Here is a 17,847-nt window from a genome sequence, read left to right as displayed (position 1 = left end):
CTCGCGCCAGAATCGTCATGCTATGCGTGCGCACGTTGTAACATGGCCGCCACGCACGTAATGGCTGAACGTTTGGGAGCTCTTTGTTGAAACAGGTCTGACGTGAAGCGGCAAGAGTTCAGCGACCCACAGTAGTCCGCAGATCACACTCGGCTCCAACGTATTTACATAACATTAATATTTCAACTTCTTGTTCACAGTCTGACATACAGACTTGTGCCAAAATCTTAAATTCCGCGTGTTTTTAAATTTTTACATTATTTTTAACATTACTGGTGCACTGGGGGTACGCGGTAGCGTAGTTGGTTGAGGCATTATGCTACAAGCCGGAAGGTCGTGGGTTCAAGTCCCGATGAGGTTATTGGATTTTGTTTTTAATTGACCTAAACCTTCCAGCCGCACTATGGCTCTGGGGTCGACTCAGCCTCTAACAGAAATGAGTACCATGAATATTTTTGGAATATTCTTGGGGGTAAAGGGCGGCCGGCGCGTAAGGCTGACAGCCTCACCGCCATCGATGAGCCGATTGTGTAGAAAATGTGGGAACCTCGACGTCTCACAACACTACTTGCCTCCACGGCCCGTTACAAGGATATCTTTACTTTTACTTTTTCCTCGTGCACTACATGTTTCGACCGATATGGTCATTATCAATTGCTTAAAAAATTGCTGTTTAAAATTGCTGCATTTCCCGTCAATGTATACAGTTCGAATATATGCCCTGCAAACGACACGTAAGAGGAATCACCCAGCAGTAGTACAACATATGGGTGCATGAACGGGGGTGTACTCACATAATAGACACGATAAATTGAAACAAAAACTTCACACTAAATACATAACTTAACGTTCATGAAACGTGTGAAAGGTCGATGATTCGTTGCTATGGAAACCTGAAATCGCTTAATGAAAATGATACATCTCACGCTTACTAAATTTTTTACGTATATTTTTTTTTCCTTGGCACTACAGCCCCAGTGGGCCTAGGCCTACCTCCATGAACTTTTCGGTTATTCTAGATCTTACACATTCGGTAGGACTCCTTGGGCGGGTGATCAGCTCGTCGCAAGGCCTCTACCTATACCCAAACACAGAAAAACGCACACACACAAACTTAACATCCATGCCCTGAGTGAGATTCGAACCCACGATCCCGGTTTCCAAGCGAGAGAAGAGAGTACATGCCTTAGACCGCTCGGCTACCGTGACCGGCTTTTTTACATATATACATAGAAAGATATCCAGTAGGTACATACATAGAACATACAGAATGATAAGGCTTTGGTCCGACTTGTTATCATAACCATAAAATAAGTACGGGTTTGGAATTACGCAAACCGGTTGAGTTGTGGCCGTCTGTTGCGTGTACAGAACAGTGGCCAGTCCGGTTTTGAAAGGAAATGTCCCCGGATGCAGATAATAACAACCTGTACATCACAACTTATTGTTCATGAGTCTCCTGAATTAGGTGCACAAAGCATTTCTCTTCTTCTTCTTCGGTTGCTCCCCCTTGGAGCATAGGCAACCGTGAAACGCTCCGGGATCAGCCCGTCGAGCCCGCCGTAAAGCCGCTACCTAGCACAAACACAGAACAGGCACAAATAGACATTCATTCTTTGAGTGGGATTCGAACCCAAGATCCCAGTGTTCGAGCGGGCGAAGTTATTTCTTGCCTTAGCCCGTGCGGCCGCTGTGATCGGCCAGAGATGGTTTAAACAGATAATATTCATAAACTAGACCCTGAGGTAATTCTGTTTACCTAGGCGATACTTTTTCCTTTACAGAACTGTACCAGAAGAGCCAATAATAATGTTTACAGCGGTTCTCGAAACTGTAGAGCTGTAACAGAGGTAAATTGACCGGGGATATGTTAATCGCTGCAAATATCGCCCCCACTTATTTTATGCTGCAACTATTACCGTAAACCATTTGCATGATTAGTCAGCGCATGGAAATCAGTAACTGTTTTCAACCTTAGATCACAATGCCATGATTATTAATTAACTCCAACCCAACCCATGTCACTTTTTTTATTGCTAGTGGGTGGGACTAAGTCCCTTGTACTGCGGCCACTTCTGGCCTATTATACCAGCCGCATGTGATAGGTGAGGGTGATTATGGAGCAATTGGTGGAATGAATAAAATCAATACAAAGTCCGTCGAGTGTAACAATGTTTTTTAGGTCACTTCTTTCTCACTCTTGCCTTACATGTTTCGGTTTTAGTAAAACCATCTTCAGAGGCACATGGTACTAACAAGAAAACACTGGCGTTGTTTAACTGTACACAGTATATATGCTGTGTGGGCACTGCTACAAATGTCGATGTGTAAAAGCACAACACTAGCTTGGAGTACTGAATGCACGTACAGAATGCACGTTCAACCTTCGCATTCAATCCGAAGTTGCCCTCGCGTTAAAACATCACTATTAAAATATTTAAAAGTTTAAGACTTTTGAAGTAAAATATAAAAATGTTAGGCTGCTTCTTAATTTATCCCGATGTTGGGAGATGTCTTGAGGTTGTATTGGCTTGTAGTTGGATTGTTCCTGTGCGTTGTGTGTTGTGTGGAATGAAGATTGGCAGGGGAAACCGAAGTACTCGGAGAAAACCTTCCCCAGCTCCGCTTTGTTCACCACAAATCTCACTTGACCAGACCCGGGATCGAACACGGTCCGCCGCGATGGGAAACCAGTGACTAACCACTTGAGCTATGGAGCGGCCTCGACCTATGTCACTTACTGACGCAATTCGATGTTCGGACTAAGGGCTGACCAGTCAATTCAAGGAACTGGTCGTGGGATAATCGAGATAGTTTGCGGGAATTTGGCAGGAGGGACTCAGAAGAACACGAGAAGTCTCCGTGAGGATATCCCGCGCTGGGCTGCAGATCTGAACTCTGGCATCTTGAGCGAACACAAACCGTGAGTGTTACCGCTTGGCAGAAGAACCGCTAAGCAAAGAGAGAAAGAATTAGTTTCGCCCCGGAGGGTGCCTGATAGTGGCACGCACGCTACCTTCGTCAGATGAAGAGTAGAAGTTAATAAGGATAACCTATATGGTATGATGATGCGATATGCTAAATAAGTCATGCAGGAGCCTTGCAACAGCGTCTAAGTAAGGTCGTGAGGCAATTCATAAGGAATGGAAACAGTCACAGTTGGAACGGCGCCATCTTAACGCGCACACAAACAACATATAGCAAGTGCACTAGAGGAGCAAGAATGTACGAGGTCTGAGGTCATCTTCGCGGTGAAGATTAAGGCTTCCAGAGTTATGATAACTCATAATCAGTTGTTCCCAAACTTTTTCGGGCCATAAGCTCATCCCCAGTGCCCCCTGCCCTACCCTACAAAAAGCATTCTTCAGAACAGCGGTTTGCATGACCCAAAAGGAAGATAATAAAAGAAGAGACCGCATTAAGTTAAGTACTTCACTGTCAGTAGATTCTTAATGCGATGAATGGGCTTTATGAAGTGACACCAGTTTCCCCGTGTCTGGTCTGAAGTCACTTCAGTCATATAAGCAAACAACGCACTCGGAGGGGTTCACTTCCAACGCCCCCTTTCATGTTAACGCCTCCCCCATAGGAAATCCCACCGCCCCTCAGGAGGCAGTACAGCCCATTTTGGGAACCACTGTGATGGCTGATTATCAGTGTTTTGTGGTAACACGCTGCGTCCAACTTCATTGTAGAAATCATTTCTATCTTGAAGATCGAGGCAGTAAGTTCTTCCGAAACGGTTTCCGCCCTGAAAACAGAGGTACCAGGTTCTTCCGAAACGATTGATAGTCTAGGACAGTGACAGTTGGTTCCTCGTAAACGACATTTTATGAAAATTGAGGCTATAGGCTCGTACGAAACGAATTGTACCCTGGAGAGAGAGGTAGCAAGTTTCTCCTAAACGACTTCTGTCATGAAGATAGAGGCAGTATATTCCTCCGAAACGACTATAACCCTGGAGATAGAGGCAGTTGAATCCACCGAAAGGACTTTTTATCCTGAAGAAAGAGGTAGAAGGTTCCACAGAAACGACGTATATCCTGAAAATTGAGACATAGTTCCGCAGAAATGGCTTTTACCTCCAAGATACGGGAAGGTTCCTTCATAACGATTTTTACCCTGAAGATGGAGGCTGTGTGTTCTTCCGAAACACTGTTACCGACTCATCCTGACTATACGGCATCATACCACGGAAGACGAAATTCTATAAAAGCACACATCGTGTGTTGAGTCGTGCCATACGTGGCGCTCATGTGCTTCTCACGTTTAGATTTCGCGCATGCGTCATGTTGTTGCTGATTCTGGGAAATAAAAAAATAAGGCGTTGCAGTGATTTCCATTGACATAAACTTAGTACGACGTTTTGTGAAAAATGGTTAAAGGTAAATTTGTCCTTGTGCTTAACTAATTAAGCACTTCACCATGAAGGCGTATGGGGGAGTGGATATATAGATTAACCTCGGCACTGGTTGGAGGTGAGTGGTCAGCTTTATGTTTCGGCCGCTTTAACCACGGGGAAAGAGCCCCCGGTACACATTAGATAGGACGCTGGGTGGGCCGCAGCACCGGTCTGGACGATATGGAGGAAAGAATTTTTTGCCCGTAGCGGGACTCGATCCAGTACTTGGTTCAGAGAATTGCATGGGTGGTGGTCACAGCGATACCATGGTGCTCTTTTAGCCCTGCTTTCTTTAAGGCAGAAAAGTGCGCTTAAAACTACGAAGCCAAAGCATATCTATAAGGCAGTAGAAACCACGCGATATGCTTGAAAACGTGAAAACGTGGATCAGGAAAATTTATTAAAACCTGTGACATTTGACGTTCTGACAGCGCTGAGTTTCAAGATTTACTGTCTTATAGTATGAGATGCCGTGTGGTTTGGTAAATAGTACAGCGGATCTCTTGGAAACGTTGGTACATGTCTAGAAGATAGCAAGGCGCAGACCACACGCATCTTGATATCAAAACCTGTTTCTAAACTTTGCTGCGTGACGTAACACCGATGTAGCAACACGCGTGTTATCCAAGTTTTCCTGCCCAGCGGTTACTAATAAATTCGCGTTTATCATTCTTGTCTTTCGTAAAATGTTGAAACACAAGTCTGAACTGGCTCTCACGTCATCTCTTGTAATAAGCACAAGCGTCTGGCGTCTGACCTGACGGTCCAGATATAACCTGCGGGACTGGTGTGGCTCAGTCGGTAAAGCTACGGGCTGGATTTCCGGCAAGGGGAAGAGGGTTTTTCTCTTTTCCATAGAGTTTATGAAGGCCCTGGGGCCTACCCAATTTTCTCTCAATTGGGTATCGGGTGTAAAGCGGCCGGAACATGAAGCTGATCACTCACTTCCATCCAGTGCCGAGGACGAAAGTGGTGGAGCTATATCTCCACTACCCCATGTCTACATCGCGTGGCGCTTAGTTAATTAAGCATGTGTACAATGTTACCCTTCCCTTTTACAGCCAATCCCACAGCTACAGCCTATGGTTCACTTTCCCTTCTGCAACTCAAGAACTGGGTGCTTCAAGCCCGTTCTGATGCTCCAAAGTTTCAAAACTCTTCTTGATATCTACTTTTATGTCTTCTCATATCTCTCTGTCTTTCGGCAGTATACCACTTTCAGTAGTCTGTTACCTTACATTCTAGTTGCGTACACTTTACAGTTTTTATTGTATCTTTATGTCTGGGGGTTTGCGGTAGCGTAGTTGGTTGAGGCACTATGCTACAAGCCGGGAAGCCGCAGGTTCGATTCCCCGATGAGGTCATTGGATTTTCTTAGTTGACCTAATCCTTCCAGCTGCACTATGGCCCTGGGGTCGTCTCAGACTCTAACAGAAATCAGTGCCAGGAATCTTCATGAGGTAAAGGACGGCCAGCGCGTAAGGCTGACAACCTCACCGCCATCTGTGAGCCGATTGTCTAGAAAATGTGGGAGCCTCGACGTCTCACAACCCTATGGGCCTCCACGGCCTGTTACAGGGGTAGCTTTACTTTTTATCATCACACAGGCTAACACAAACGTGGAACCACTTGTGTTCCGACGTAATTGTTATGGCTTGCTGGACCACAGAGCATTACGTCGGGAAGTATCAGAGGGTGAGTGACCAAACTTGCAGAACACTGAAACCGCATATGACATGTTTTCAGTAGCCTACTTTTATTATTAATCTCTTTTGTAAAAAAAGGAATGACTAATATTTATTTTTCCCCCAGTAAGCCACGCAGACGATTCAAAAGAGCCGCATCCCGCTCGATAGCCACAATTTTGTTACTTCGGCTGGATTTTGAACTCGAAATTCCGTGAAACTCACTGAGGAGCACCGTATCATAACGGTGGCGGTTGGCGGAGCCGGGTTTTGGGCATTATGAAGAACCTTGAGGGTACCGAGACGCCCCTCCCCTCCCCCCACCATTCGAATTCCTCTGTGGCACGCAACCGCACAACAAAGAAACGACGCTTGCCTTTACGGACACGAATAGAGCAGATTTGGTATGAGAAAGTCACGCACGCTTCCTGATTGCAGAGCAATTAGCTGTCTGCAATGCTACGGGTCTCTGGAGCAGAAACTTCGCCTAAATAACGTCTTTATATTCAGTTCGTACCTCACAGAAAACACGCTAAGTCTCGAAGAGTACAGTGCCGTCGCATTTTATGCGAAGGATGCGTTCCTCAAGTTCTCGCATAATTCAAGGCAGGTTTTCTCACAAGAATAAACTCATTGCCGAAATATTTCAAGCGTTGCGCATAAAATGAGACCTTATTAAAAATTCTTTTATATATCATTATTTCAAATTAGCATAAAATGCGACCTCACTGTACTGCCTTCTGACACGTGACGACGCGTAGTCCAATGGCAGTTCACGGACGCTACGGTAGAACGTACTGCCTTCGTTTTCAGTGTCGATCAAGGTTGCTTTTTCTTGGCTTACTCTCCAACTCCGAATGTGATGTTTCGCTGAACTTTTACTGGACTACACGACGTCACACCGCTGTGAAAGAACCTCACTACCAACCCACCAAATCTCCATTACAAAGACCATTCAGTTAATCCTGTTTAGGATTTATTTATTTATGGTTTATTTAACAACTCTTCGCCAAGTATAATTTTAATGATTAAGTCAAGGAGGATGAAATGGGCAGGGCATGCAGCATGAATGGGGGCGAAGGTGAATGCATATATGCTATTGGTTGGAAAGCCAGAAAGAAAGAGATGACTATGAATACCAAGACATAGGTGGGTGGATAATATTAAAATGGATCTTAGATAGGATGGAGTGGTATATACTGGATTGGTCTGGCTCAGGATAAGGGCTCTTGGGAACACTAATTAACCTTCGGGCTCCCTAAAACGTTGTGAAATTTTTGAGTAAATGAGCGACTGGTGGCTTCTCAAGACGGGATCAGCTCCACGAAGTTAGGTTGCCGACACTATCAGTAATTTACAATCCATCACAATGAATGGAAAGGATGTGAAAGGAAGCGATCGTGACCGAGTTTCATGTGTTGTCCTGGCCTCGATTGAAAAAAACTTTGGTATAGTCTCCGTCCCGCCCGGAATTCGAACCGAGCACGTTCCGAATGCAAGTCAGAAATGCCACCGCTTCTGCCAGTTTGCTCCTTTAGCGAAATGTTAACTGCATGCAGTTGGTAGGCTTTCATATAACAACTTCACTGCTTTAAACGGATTCAGTGTGAAGCCCTGTGTGGAATATCACTATCAGCGTACATTAACCAGCTGACCAGTGACAGTCACATATAGGTGACTGTCCAATCAGAGCCAAGGATAAACTATCAGTAATGTGATTAGCGTTCGATTCCCGGCAGAGGCAACTTCGCCATCACGTGCCTTCCAGTGTGTCCGGTGGCTACCTAAGGGCGGCCGCACACCAACTGCGTCAAGACAAGCATGAGACATGAGACAAAATACTGTCTTGCTTCATTCGTGATTTGTCAGCATCATGACTCACCCCGGTGTGCGGCGGTTTTCATAATCTCATTCGTTTCAACTGTGCTCCTTTCTTTGCGTCATGTCGCAGACATCGTGTCTTGACGCCTGCCGGTGTGCGGCCTACCTAGGCTCTTAACCCGTGAATGAGGCGACCGGAGCATGAATCTGAGAATTCGCTTCCTTCCTTTCCTTGCCGACAATGAATGGAGTTTTGTCTCGGAAGCTAAGGACAGATTAAATTCAGAGTGGGCATTACCATTCATTTCAGAATCTTAGTCTTCCATCCTGATATTATATTTTTGAGCATCCTGTTGCATTGATGTGAACACATATAAGACGGGGAGCACAACCGTGGACGCCGAACGGAGAGAGCCTTGTTCACAAGAAGGCGTGTTCTAGTGTGAACAGCGATAATGCAAGAAGGTAAAGTTGTCCCTGTGCTTAACTAGTCAAACATTACGCAATGAAGGCGTATGCAGGAGTGGGCGGTATAGACATAAGTTTTTTTTTGACCTCGGCACCAGTTGGAGGTGAGTGGTCAGCTTCACGCCCCGGCCGCTTTACCCCAGGGGACCGATAATGCAGTAGTACTGAAATATAAGTTTCCTAAAGATGACCAAGGAAAGCCGAAACACAGTAATTTGCGCGATTTTAGTGCTATTTTAAATTAAAAAGATTGTGAGCATTTTTAAGTTGCATTAAGGACCGAGGTGAATGAGTGTGAGCTCCATCTGAATGCTGCTTCATGTGAGTGTGGGTGCCTGGGAACAGGGTGCTGAGAGATATACGGCGTAGGAAATAACAGAATAATGAAAACTACATAATGAGGAACTTCGTAATTTTCACACTTCACTAAACATTATTACGGTATTCAAATCAAGGAGAATGTGATGGGCGGGTCATGTAGCACACATGTATGTGACCAAAATTAACAATGCTAACAATTAATAATGAGCGTATTAAATTTGGAGAGGTCTGGTGTGACGGTAACTCTCTAGACTTGTAGTTTGAGACATGCTCGGTTTTAACCCCAGCCGAAACACCGGTAATCCAGACCGAGGGTTTTCATGGCTTTCCTCAGTCCCTCCACGCATACACCGGGATAATATCTCTATCAGGCCACAATCGATGTCTCCCTACACAGCGTTATATTACAGAAGGCAGCAGTCTTAACAGTCATTTTTGTATTAAACACGCTCAGAACCTGTTTGGTGGTAAACCAACTTGACTTACCGAACGTCTGTTACTCCACGTCACGCAGTCCACAGGTTGCAGACGGTGACACACACACTGACACCTGTCACGTGAAACAGTAACGAGGACCAGACACTAAAAGCACCGCGAACAGCCACGGTTTGCCACGTTACTGCAACCACTGCAACCTCACTCCGCTTGCACCGCGACCAGCAACACATCTACTCTGCGGAAGGCTTCGAGGCCATGTCTGTGCGGGCTAGAACCGAACCTGATGGTCAGAGGGGGCCCCTGCGAGAGGTGGGAGGGGGGCAGACGACAGGAAACGACGACGACAGGGGCACGAACCACGCAGAATAATGGAGGGTCACGTGTACGTATTCCAAAACTTGATTGGTCAAATGATTCTTTTCTGTTTTCTACCATATCATTACAATTAGTATGGAAAGTAAGCCTGTTATTGACGAACAGGTGAATGCTCTAATGGGGGAGAGGGGACAAGGGTTCAGAAGGCAGGTGGAGTCTGTAATGGACAAGTATACTAGAAAACAAGACTCCCATAACAATGTAAACTGGTCGTTAAACATGGACACATGTGTATATCGGAGAACCGTTATGACGTGTTCATTATCACATTTGGGGTAAATGAGATGTCTGGAAGGCTTCAGTAGAGTGTTATTTTCGCATTCGTGCTTCGTGCTGTGAAGGCACCCTGTTCAAATCCCGGCCCGGAGACAAGTTATTATTTTTTCCCTAAGCCCCTCCCGATAAATGCCAGAATAGTATCTCAAGTGGTAGGGGGACGCGCGGTAGCGTAGTTGGTTGAGGCACTATGCTACGAGCCGGAAGGTCACGGGTTCGAGTCCCGGTGAGGTGGATTTTTTTCAACTGACCTAATCCTTCCAGCCACACTATGGCCATGGGGTCGACTCAGTCTCTAACAGAAATGAGTACCAGGAATCAACCTGTGGGTAAAGGGCAGCCGACGCGTAGGGCTGACAGCCTCACCACCATCTGTGAGCCGATTGTCTAGAAAAACATTTTCCAGACAGTCGGCTCAGAGATGGCGGTGAGGTTGTCAGCCTCATACATCGGAAGCCCTTTACCCATAAGGAGATTCCTGGTACTCATTTCTGTTAGAGACTGAGTCGACCCCAGGGCCATATTGCGGCTGGAAGGATTAGGTCAGTTGAAAAATCCAGTGACCTTATCAGGAGTCGAACTAGCGATCTTCCGGCTCGTAGCATAGTGTACCCCGCTTTCTGCAGAATCATGATGCTTCATCCCTCATAGGTGTGCGTATTCTCCCCAGCACCCTGTTTCCAAACACCCTTAGTCTCTATTCTCCTCTTAATGCAAGAAATCGAATTTCACACTCACACAAATCAACATTAAAATCACTATTTCATGTATTTTAAGCACTGCGTTCTTAGGCAGTAGGCAGGAAGACAAAAGATTCCGAATTTAATGATATTGTCACTTAATAGAGTGACTGTAGACGGGGTTTGGATTGGTAATCGGATTTATTGGACTCTTACACTCGTAAGTAGAAGTAACTGCGACAGTCTCACTGAGTTACAGACTCCAAAGATCACTGGAACTACAGCACACAGACAGTCTTCTCAATTTTCACTAGCCGTTGCTTGGTAGTGGCTTCCAATGGCGTATGTCCCCCTTCCTATAGATTCCCGAACTGTTCCCGACCTCAGCTAGCAGCTTATCACTTCTCACATTGCAACTCTAAACTGACTCGATAACAACTGAAAAAGTCGAAGTTGTGTTACTACCGGCGGTCAGTCGCCAGTCTATCTTGGTGTCAAGCCCCTATCTGGGGTCCAAGACCACATTTTTGTTACTGTCAGACAGTTGCGGGTTTGTTGATGTGGGGCTCCCTCTCTGATGAGAGGACGAGCCTGTCGTTTACAATTACTGGCGGTTCTCGCCAGCGTAGTTATTCTCGGGTCCCAGTCCCTCGGGACTCATGACCATATTTTATTGTCTCAGATTCGAGATTCCCCCAACCTGGAGGGCCAGGTTCCGATATTTATATCGCCCCAGGAAGATGCTGGCCCAGTTATACCTCCAAGCACTGGTTTCCCTTTTCGTCGCCTCCTACGACTCGCAGGGCTACGGAGGAGTTTATTCGAACGCTATGAAAGCTCTTCCGTCGAGTCACGTGCGGAACTTGGCCGCGCTTTTTACCTCACGTAATTATTCACTTAAACGGAATGAGGTGGCGTTTTTTGTTTCGCACTGTTGCACTACAAGCAAATGCATTCACTGCTGAGCGTTAAGTCGGAGAGTTGACCTTTATGTCACTGAAGTCAATGCGCATTCATCGGACCGTATTGTTTCCTATGCTCTTTCAACTGCAAAGGTTACTAATTCCATTATGTAGAATCCTTATGGAGAGAGCAGTAGTCGGTCAGGTAAATTTCTGCTGGCTCTAGCTAGCACAGTCATTCTTAGTCCCGAGACGTTTTACTCAAGATCATATTTTTCTGTCTCACGAGTCTGGGAGTCGTGTGACTGTCTCCTGCTCAGCTAATTAAGGAATTATGGATCCCCGATCGTTCATTACCGTGTCCGCAAGAGCAAGCCTCTGGTTCCTAACTTCAGCGATACAATTCCAGTCCGCATTCTCTCGTCCCATTTGCATGAGATTCATCTTTATAATATCCTCCCACTTATGCGTAGATCTGCCAAGAAACTGAATGGAAATCCCATCCAGATGAGTACTTGGTTGTAAAATGTGGATTTATGTCGTAACCCTTGTCAGGTGGGCACAGGTCAAGGTGGCAGAAGGTCATTCCTGGAGGCGCAATACACAACAGCAATTTTTACTTACTTTATGTAACGATGCTGTTAGCACCGCGGACGCTGTAATATTGAATACAAAAAGAAAAACAGGCCATGGAGGCCCATAAGGTTGTGAGACGTCGTGGTTCCCACGTTTTCTATACAGTCGGCTCACAGATGGCGTTGAGGTTGTCAGCCTTATACACCAAGCGCCCTTTGACCCCCAGGAAGTTCCCTGGTACTCATTTCTGTTACAGGCTGAGTCGACCCCAGGGCAACAGTGCGGCTGGAAGGATTAGGTTAATTAAAAAATCCAGTGACCTCATCGAAAATTGAATCCGCGACTTTCCGGCTTGTAGCATAGCTATTTCACTGTACAGTACACTGTACGCTGTACAGACGACCAACACTCCATGTCCTCACACTAGTTGCACCGAGATAGAGCTATTTCACTGTACAGTACACTGTACACTGTGGAGACTAGCAACACTCCATGTCCTCACACGAGTTGCACCGAGATAGAGCTATTTCACTGTACAGTACACTGTACAGACGAGCAGCACGCCATGTCCTCACACGAGTTGCACCGAGATAGAACTATTTCACTGTACAGTACACCGTACACTGTACAGACGAGCAGCACGCCATGTCCTCACACGAGCTGCAAAGTGCGTTGTTGTTGACGGTGGAATTTTCGAAAATGTATTACACTAGGAAAACTGTACCAAATTTTTCACTTGAACAGTATATACCGGTATTAGAAACAGTACGTAATATCTCTTTCTTATCAACAGTTTTGGAACTTTACAGTGAAATAGCTCTATCTCGGAAACCGTTCGGAATAGGACACATGTACATATACATTTTTTTTTGCTTAGAATGGCAGGTGCTATGACCCCCTCCCGGGACACTCTGTACATTGGCAAAAACGGGGAAGTACTTTGAGGTACGGGTGAAGCGGCAGTTACTGCAGAGTTGTAAAGCATTACGCATACAGAGCATGACGCCTCTGACGTGGCCCACGTGGTCTGGTGACGCCCTGCTTGTGACCTGTTAATCTTAGACTGACTCAGATATTTTCCAAAAACGGACATAACGCGTTTGGACGCGCCCCATGCATTTCATAAATAAATGTGACGATTTCTGCGAGGCAGTAGCTGCAACTGGAAACTGCTCCTGTTGAACAAACAGAGACTAGATGGAATTCGGCTCGGGAGTCAATTGAAGGGGTTGAAGTGCAAGATGTGAAGAAACATGCCCAGCCCGCAGGGTTAGTCAGTGTTTGCTTGATGTCCCAGCTGGTTAGGCCATGATTGTGTCAGTGACGTGGTGGACTTCCATAAAGCAAATCTGAAAACAGCTTGTCTTTCGCTTATTAGTATCACTGACATAACTAACACGGTGTAGCTGAGTCCTTCTGAAAAAGCTAATAGTTTCAGAGTAAGGAACCAGAGGATCATGACTGTTTACACAAGAGCCCTTATCCGGAGCCAGATTAATGAAGCCAACACCTCGCATCCTGTTTCTTTAAGATCAATTTTAATATTATCTTCCATTCTACGCCCGAGTCTTCCAAGAAGTATAATCCATTCAGATTTTCCAACCATTTTTTTTACGTATTTGTTGTCTCTGCCGTTTCTGCTACATGTCCTACCCATCTCATCATTCCTTATTTGATCATTTTAATAATATTTAGCGAACAATGTCATTGCAGAATGCAACCAGTGTCTATGAAAACCGAATGTAGGAAAGCTTCAGTGAGAAGATTAAGCCAAGTGCTGGGTCAGAGTTGAAGCCCAGAACTTAAAGACCGACGATGTGATAAGGTGCTGCCTGATCAGCACTGTCGCACATCTCAGTCAGTGGTGACAGATGAGTATGGAGCGATGATAAAGTGATCATGCAAATGTCACAGAATTGTGTATGATTGAATGCAGTGCTGTGAAAAGCATTGTAAACACTCATTTCATGGAGTAAGAGATAAGGTTCATAGGTTAAGTTTCACTTGTGAAAATCGTACATGGAACAGAAACAGCAATATTAAGTACTGTCTCTGCCCTTAGTTGGAGTCGGTATAGCTTCAGGCCACGGGATGGATGGCCGGGATTCAATTCCCGACAGGGGAAAGATTCTTTTTTTGTTCTCCACGGCGTCCAGACCGGTTCTGGGGTCCCAGCCTCCTGTCCAATGGGTACTGGAGGTTCTTTCCGTGGAGTATAACGACAGGACCTGTACCTCCACTCCCCCATACGTCTTCATGGCGTGGTGCTTGCTTACTTAAGCACAGGAACGCATTTACCCTTTTTTAATTCTTATTCCTCTAAACACCACTAACTGGCTGTTTTGTAATGGAGAAGCGGTGTGTTTTCTGTGAGGTAACAACAGATTTTTTTTAGGCTCGCTCGCCATTCTAAGTGCCTACTAAAGCCGCCCATCCGTCTGCATGTTTGCATGAAGTAACTCTAGAACCGAATAATATATTCTGAGATGACGCCGTGTAGTCTGGTAGAAGTTTATCGATGTGTCGGGGAACGTATTACCTCCATCGTCAGAGTCGAAGAGTGAGCCCTCTGTATGTGAGACGTACATTCTCGCACTCGGACATCCGCCAAATTTCATTTGGCATACAGCGATATTTGTTTCGATATATCGAATGATGATGTCAGTAACCAAATATTAAACTTTGACAAATAAGTACATCCACAGTCGTAGCCAATTTTTGTATCCGATATATGCTTCCGAACTCTCCAACAGCCTCGAACAATGTTTCGGCTATAAACATTTGTTTGTCCAAGTTTATATTTTACTAGTGATGTCATCATTTCGATATACAGGGTGATTCGTTCGTAGGAGGTTCCGGATAAATAGTTATAAATCACGCAGTAATTTACCGATGACAACGAAACTTGGCGAGCACACATCTTGGTGTATGTGGAGATGACTGGCTTTGCAATTGGACTCGGCCTGATCCCATTCTCAGCCCACTCGATTCCACTCACAAGTCTCTACCGAAATTATTTAAAATGCCATTCCACCTTCGTTTAGGTCTACAATTGGTCTCTTCCTTTAACTAATTGCGAACAGAATTTTATATGAACTTCTCATCTCTCACTATTAATACATTTTGTAGTATCGGTCTAGACTCTAGAGAACCGAGATCAATAGCCGTGGGGATCCGTTGCGCTGACCACGTGACACCCTCTATCTGCAAAAGTTGGCACTAACTGCTCCGACAAGCGGCGGTCGCTTGGTTACTATAGTTCGCTTGCGGACTAGATGTCACGGAGTTTGTTTTGTTTCAGAATACATACGCGACTGAGTATGTCCACCATAAAACCTTCATTCTGTAAGCCAGCTTCTCCCGAAATGGGAGCCGCGCCCCCTTCCCAGGGGGTCATGAATCTTTCTATCGGGGTTCGCAGAAAATGTTAATGGTCTAATCATACATATATCACATAAATTGATTGAAAAGCGACAAAATTAAATTACGAACATGCAGTATAACATAAAAACGAAAATTTTTTCGATGTAATTAAGGTTGTAATATTTGAGGTTCACACAGCAGTGGTTAGGAAGAGTTATATCTTCAGGGATATAACGCCGTGTAGTCCGTTGAAAATTATCCTCCGAAACGTCGGTTGATTTTCGTCAGAGTACACGGCGTTATATCTCAGAAGAATGAATTCTTCACGATTAGGCTTCATTGCTAACCATTTTTTTAAGTCGCTGAATCACATTTTCAGCTATTTTTATAGGTTTGGGGCCCTCAGAATTTTTTATTTTCTTGAAGGGAGCCTCATACCAGAAGAGATTTGGAACCACTGCCGTAAGCAATTAGTCTGGGCACGCATATGCGGCCTACATTGAGCAATCTAGAAATAGCTTTCGTGAAACTGGTTCTCCCATTGATTTATTTGCTTGCTTCCATGCCAGTCTTCCAGAGTAAACTATGATTGTAACACTTTCGAACCGTACGTATCCATATCACATTCCAAAAATACGTTAGTCCAGGGTTTATCAAACTGTGAGGCGAGACACCCGGGAGCGGGAAGCTCGCACGAAGTTCTCAATAATTACTTAAAATACAGTTGTATCCATGCACAGTTCTGGGAAGTCAGCAAGATTTAATATAGGTTTATTCTGAGAATGTGGCTACAGCAGACGAAATAGGATCTGTATAGGAACATTTTATAGCTTACTGTAGGTGTAGAGAGACTGTAAAGCTATTTAGGTTCCTGTTGTCACCGTACAGCCTGATAGGGACCTGCAACAATGCGCAGAGCTGCATTTCCACCGTCCTTNGTGGGGGGGGGGGGGAGTTCTGGATATCGCAACATTTGAGAACCCCCGTATCGATCTGTTACTGTTGCACTCAAGATGGATGGAGTAACAGGAGCCTGAAGAAAACTGCATAATGAGGAGTGTTATCGCCTTTACTCCGCGCCAGATATTAGTAGGATGGTCGAATCAGTCGTGGTGATGTCTCTGGTACGATTCGAACCTACAACCTTGGGAAGAAGCTGACCACACTGAAGACCAAGGCCACGGGCTTATTAATATGACATTACGAGTGATATCGGCAGACTGACGTTCATTGTAATGAATCTCTCAGCTCTATAGTTAGCCAGCGATGGAGCATTACGTAAGGGGATACGGGACCCCACCTATTGTAGTTTGCTGCACGCTCGATATAGAGAGCACTTGAACTGCATCAGTAATGGCAGTTGTCATACTTGGAACTACGTCACTTCCCGCTTAAGGAGTCCTACTGAATGTCCAGGGATTTGTTGTTTCAGAATTATTCGTNCAATTATGACGTCTTGAGGGGCAGTAAACAAAGTTCTGCAAGAAGTGAGGGCACAACCCGTTTACTTATTTGCAGACCTTCATTTTGAGGAAGTTGTTTACTGCGCCTCAAGACGTCATAATTGTTGTTCCCAGGAAAGATACGCGAAGGAGCGAACTCGGGAGCCTACACTGTAATAATTTCCTTTTAGAGTGTACTGGGCATTTCCCCCAATTTTTTTTACACAACTGAACTATCTAGGCTCTGAATTGAAGCGTTTGCCTAATTCTGAACTGGAGTCGTAGTTCTAAAGTGGAACGTCTGCCTAGTTCTGAAGTGGAGCGTTTTCTTTGTTCTAAGCAGGATCGTCTTCCTTGTTCTAAATTCTGAACTGGAGCATCTACCTAGTTCTGAAGTGGGGCGTCTTCCTTGTTCTAAATCGGAGCTTGAACTTGATTCTGAAGTGGAGTATCTACCTAGTTCAGAACTGGAACGTCTTCCTTGTTCTGAAAAGCCACGTCCACCCCTGTTCCTACTCAGGTAGGCCTGGAGGCTAAAGAATAAAATGCTAATGGAATGGCAAGAATAGAGAATAATTGCATCTCAGATGAAATGTGGTTTGTAAAACAGGATGTTTTGTTCAAGCAAGTACTGCACTGTACACATAATGTAACAATTCTGGCGCATTTGCTACTGTTGGTTTAATTAACTTTTAAACTGTACAGCCTAAGGAAAAAAGTGTATTGGGCATAAAATGTATTTTATTGTTATCTACAACTTTTGAACATAACGTGTTTCGCTCCAATAAATATTTAGGAATTAACGCTCGGGATGAGCGAGAAAAGCATACACATTTTCATTCAGTGTCCATCATTATTATTCTGGAAGGTCGCAGGTTCAAATCCCAATGAGGTCATTGGATTTTTTTTCAGTTGACCTAATCCATCCAGCCGTACTAGGCCCTGGGGTTTACTCAGCCTCTAACAGAAATGAGTACCAGAAATTAATTAAATAATTTTCCTGGGTAGTAAAGGGTGGCCGGCGCGTAAGGCTGACAACCTTACCGCCATCTTGGAGCCGATTGTCTAGATAGTGTGGGACCCTCAACGTCTCACAAC

The 17,847-nt window shown here is 45.0% G+C and overlaps 1 protein-coding gene and 1 long non-coding RNA gene across 2 annotated transcripts in view; one reads left to right on the top strand and one right to left on the bottom strand.

The window, feature by feature from the left end:
* Nucleotides 1-9,409, bottom strand: part of LOC111861681 — a 55,782-nt gene extending 46,373 nt beyond the window's left edge. The window contains exon 1 of the mRNA XM_023846458.2: nt 9,184-9,409. The gene's annotated coding sequence lies outside the window, so the exon portion shown is untranslated. The remainder of the gene's footprint in view (nt 1-9,183) is intronic.
* The window catches only part of LOC117282107, a 104,389-nt gene that overhangs the window by 19,434 nt on the left and 67,108 nt on the right, over nt 1-17,847 (top strand). The gene's annotated exons all lie outside the window — the stretch shown is intronic.

Source organism: Cryptotermes secundus, unplaced genomic scaffold, assembly GCF_002891405.2.
Source record: "Cryptotermes secundus unplaced genomic scaffold, Csec_1.0 scaffold136, whole genome shotgun sequence".
NCBI classification, from domain to species: Eukaryota; Metazoa; Arthropoda; class Insecta; order Blattodea; family Kalotermitidae; genus Cryptotermes; species Cryptotermes secundus.
The sequence above is the reverse complement of the archived record's forward strand: the minus strand, read 5'-3'. Positions and strand labels throughout refer to the sequence as shown.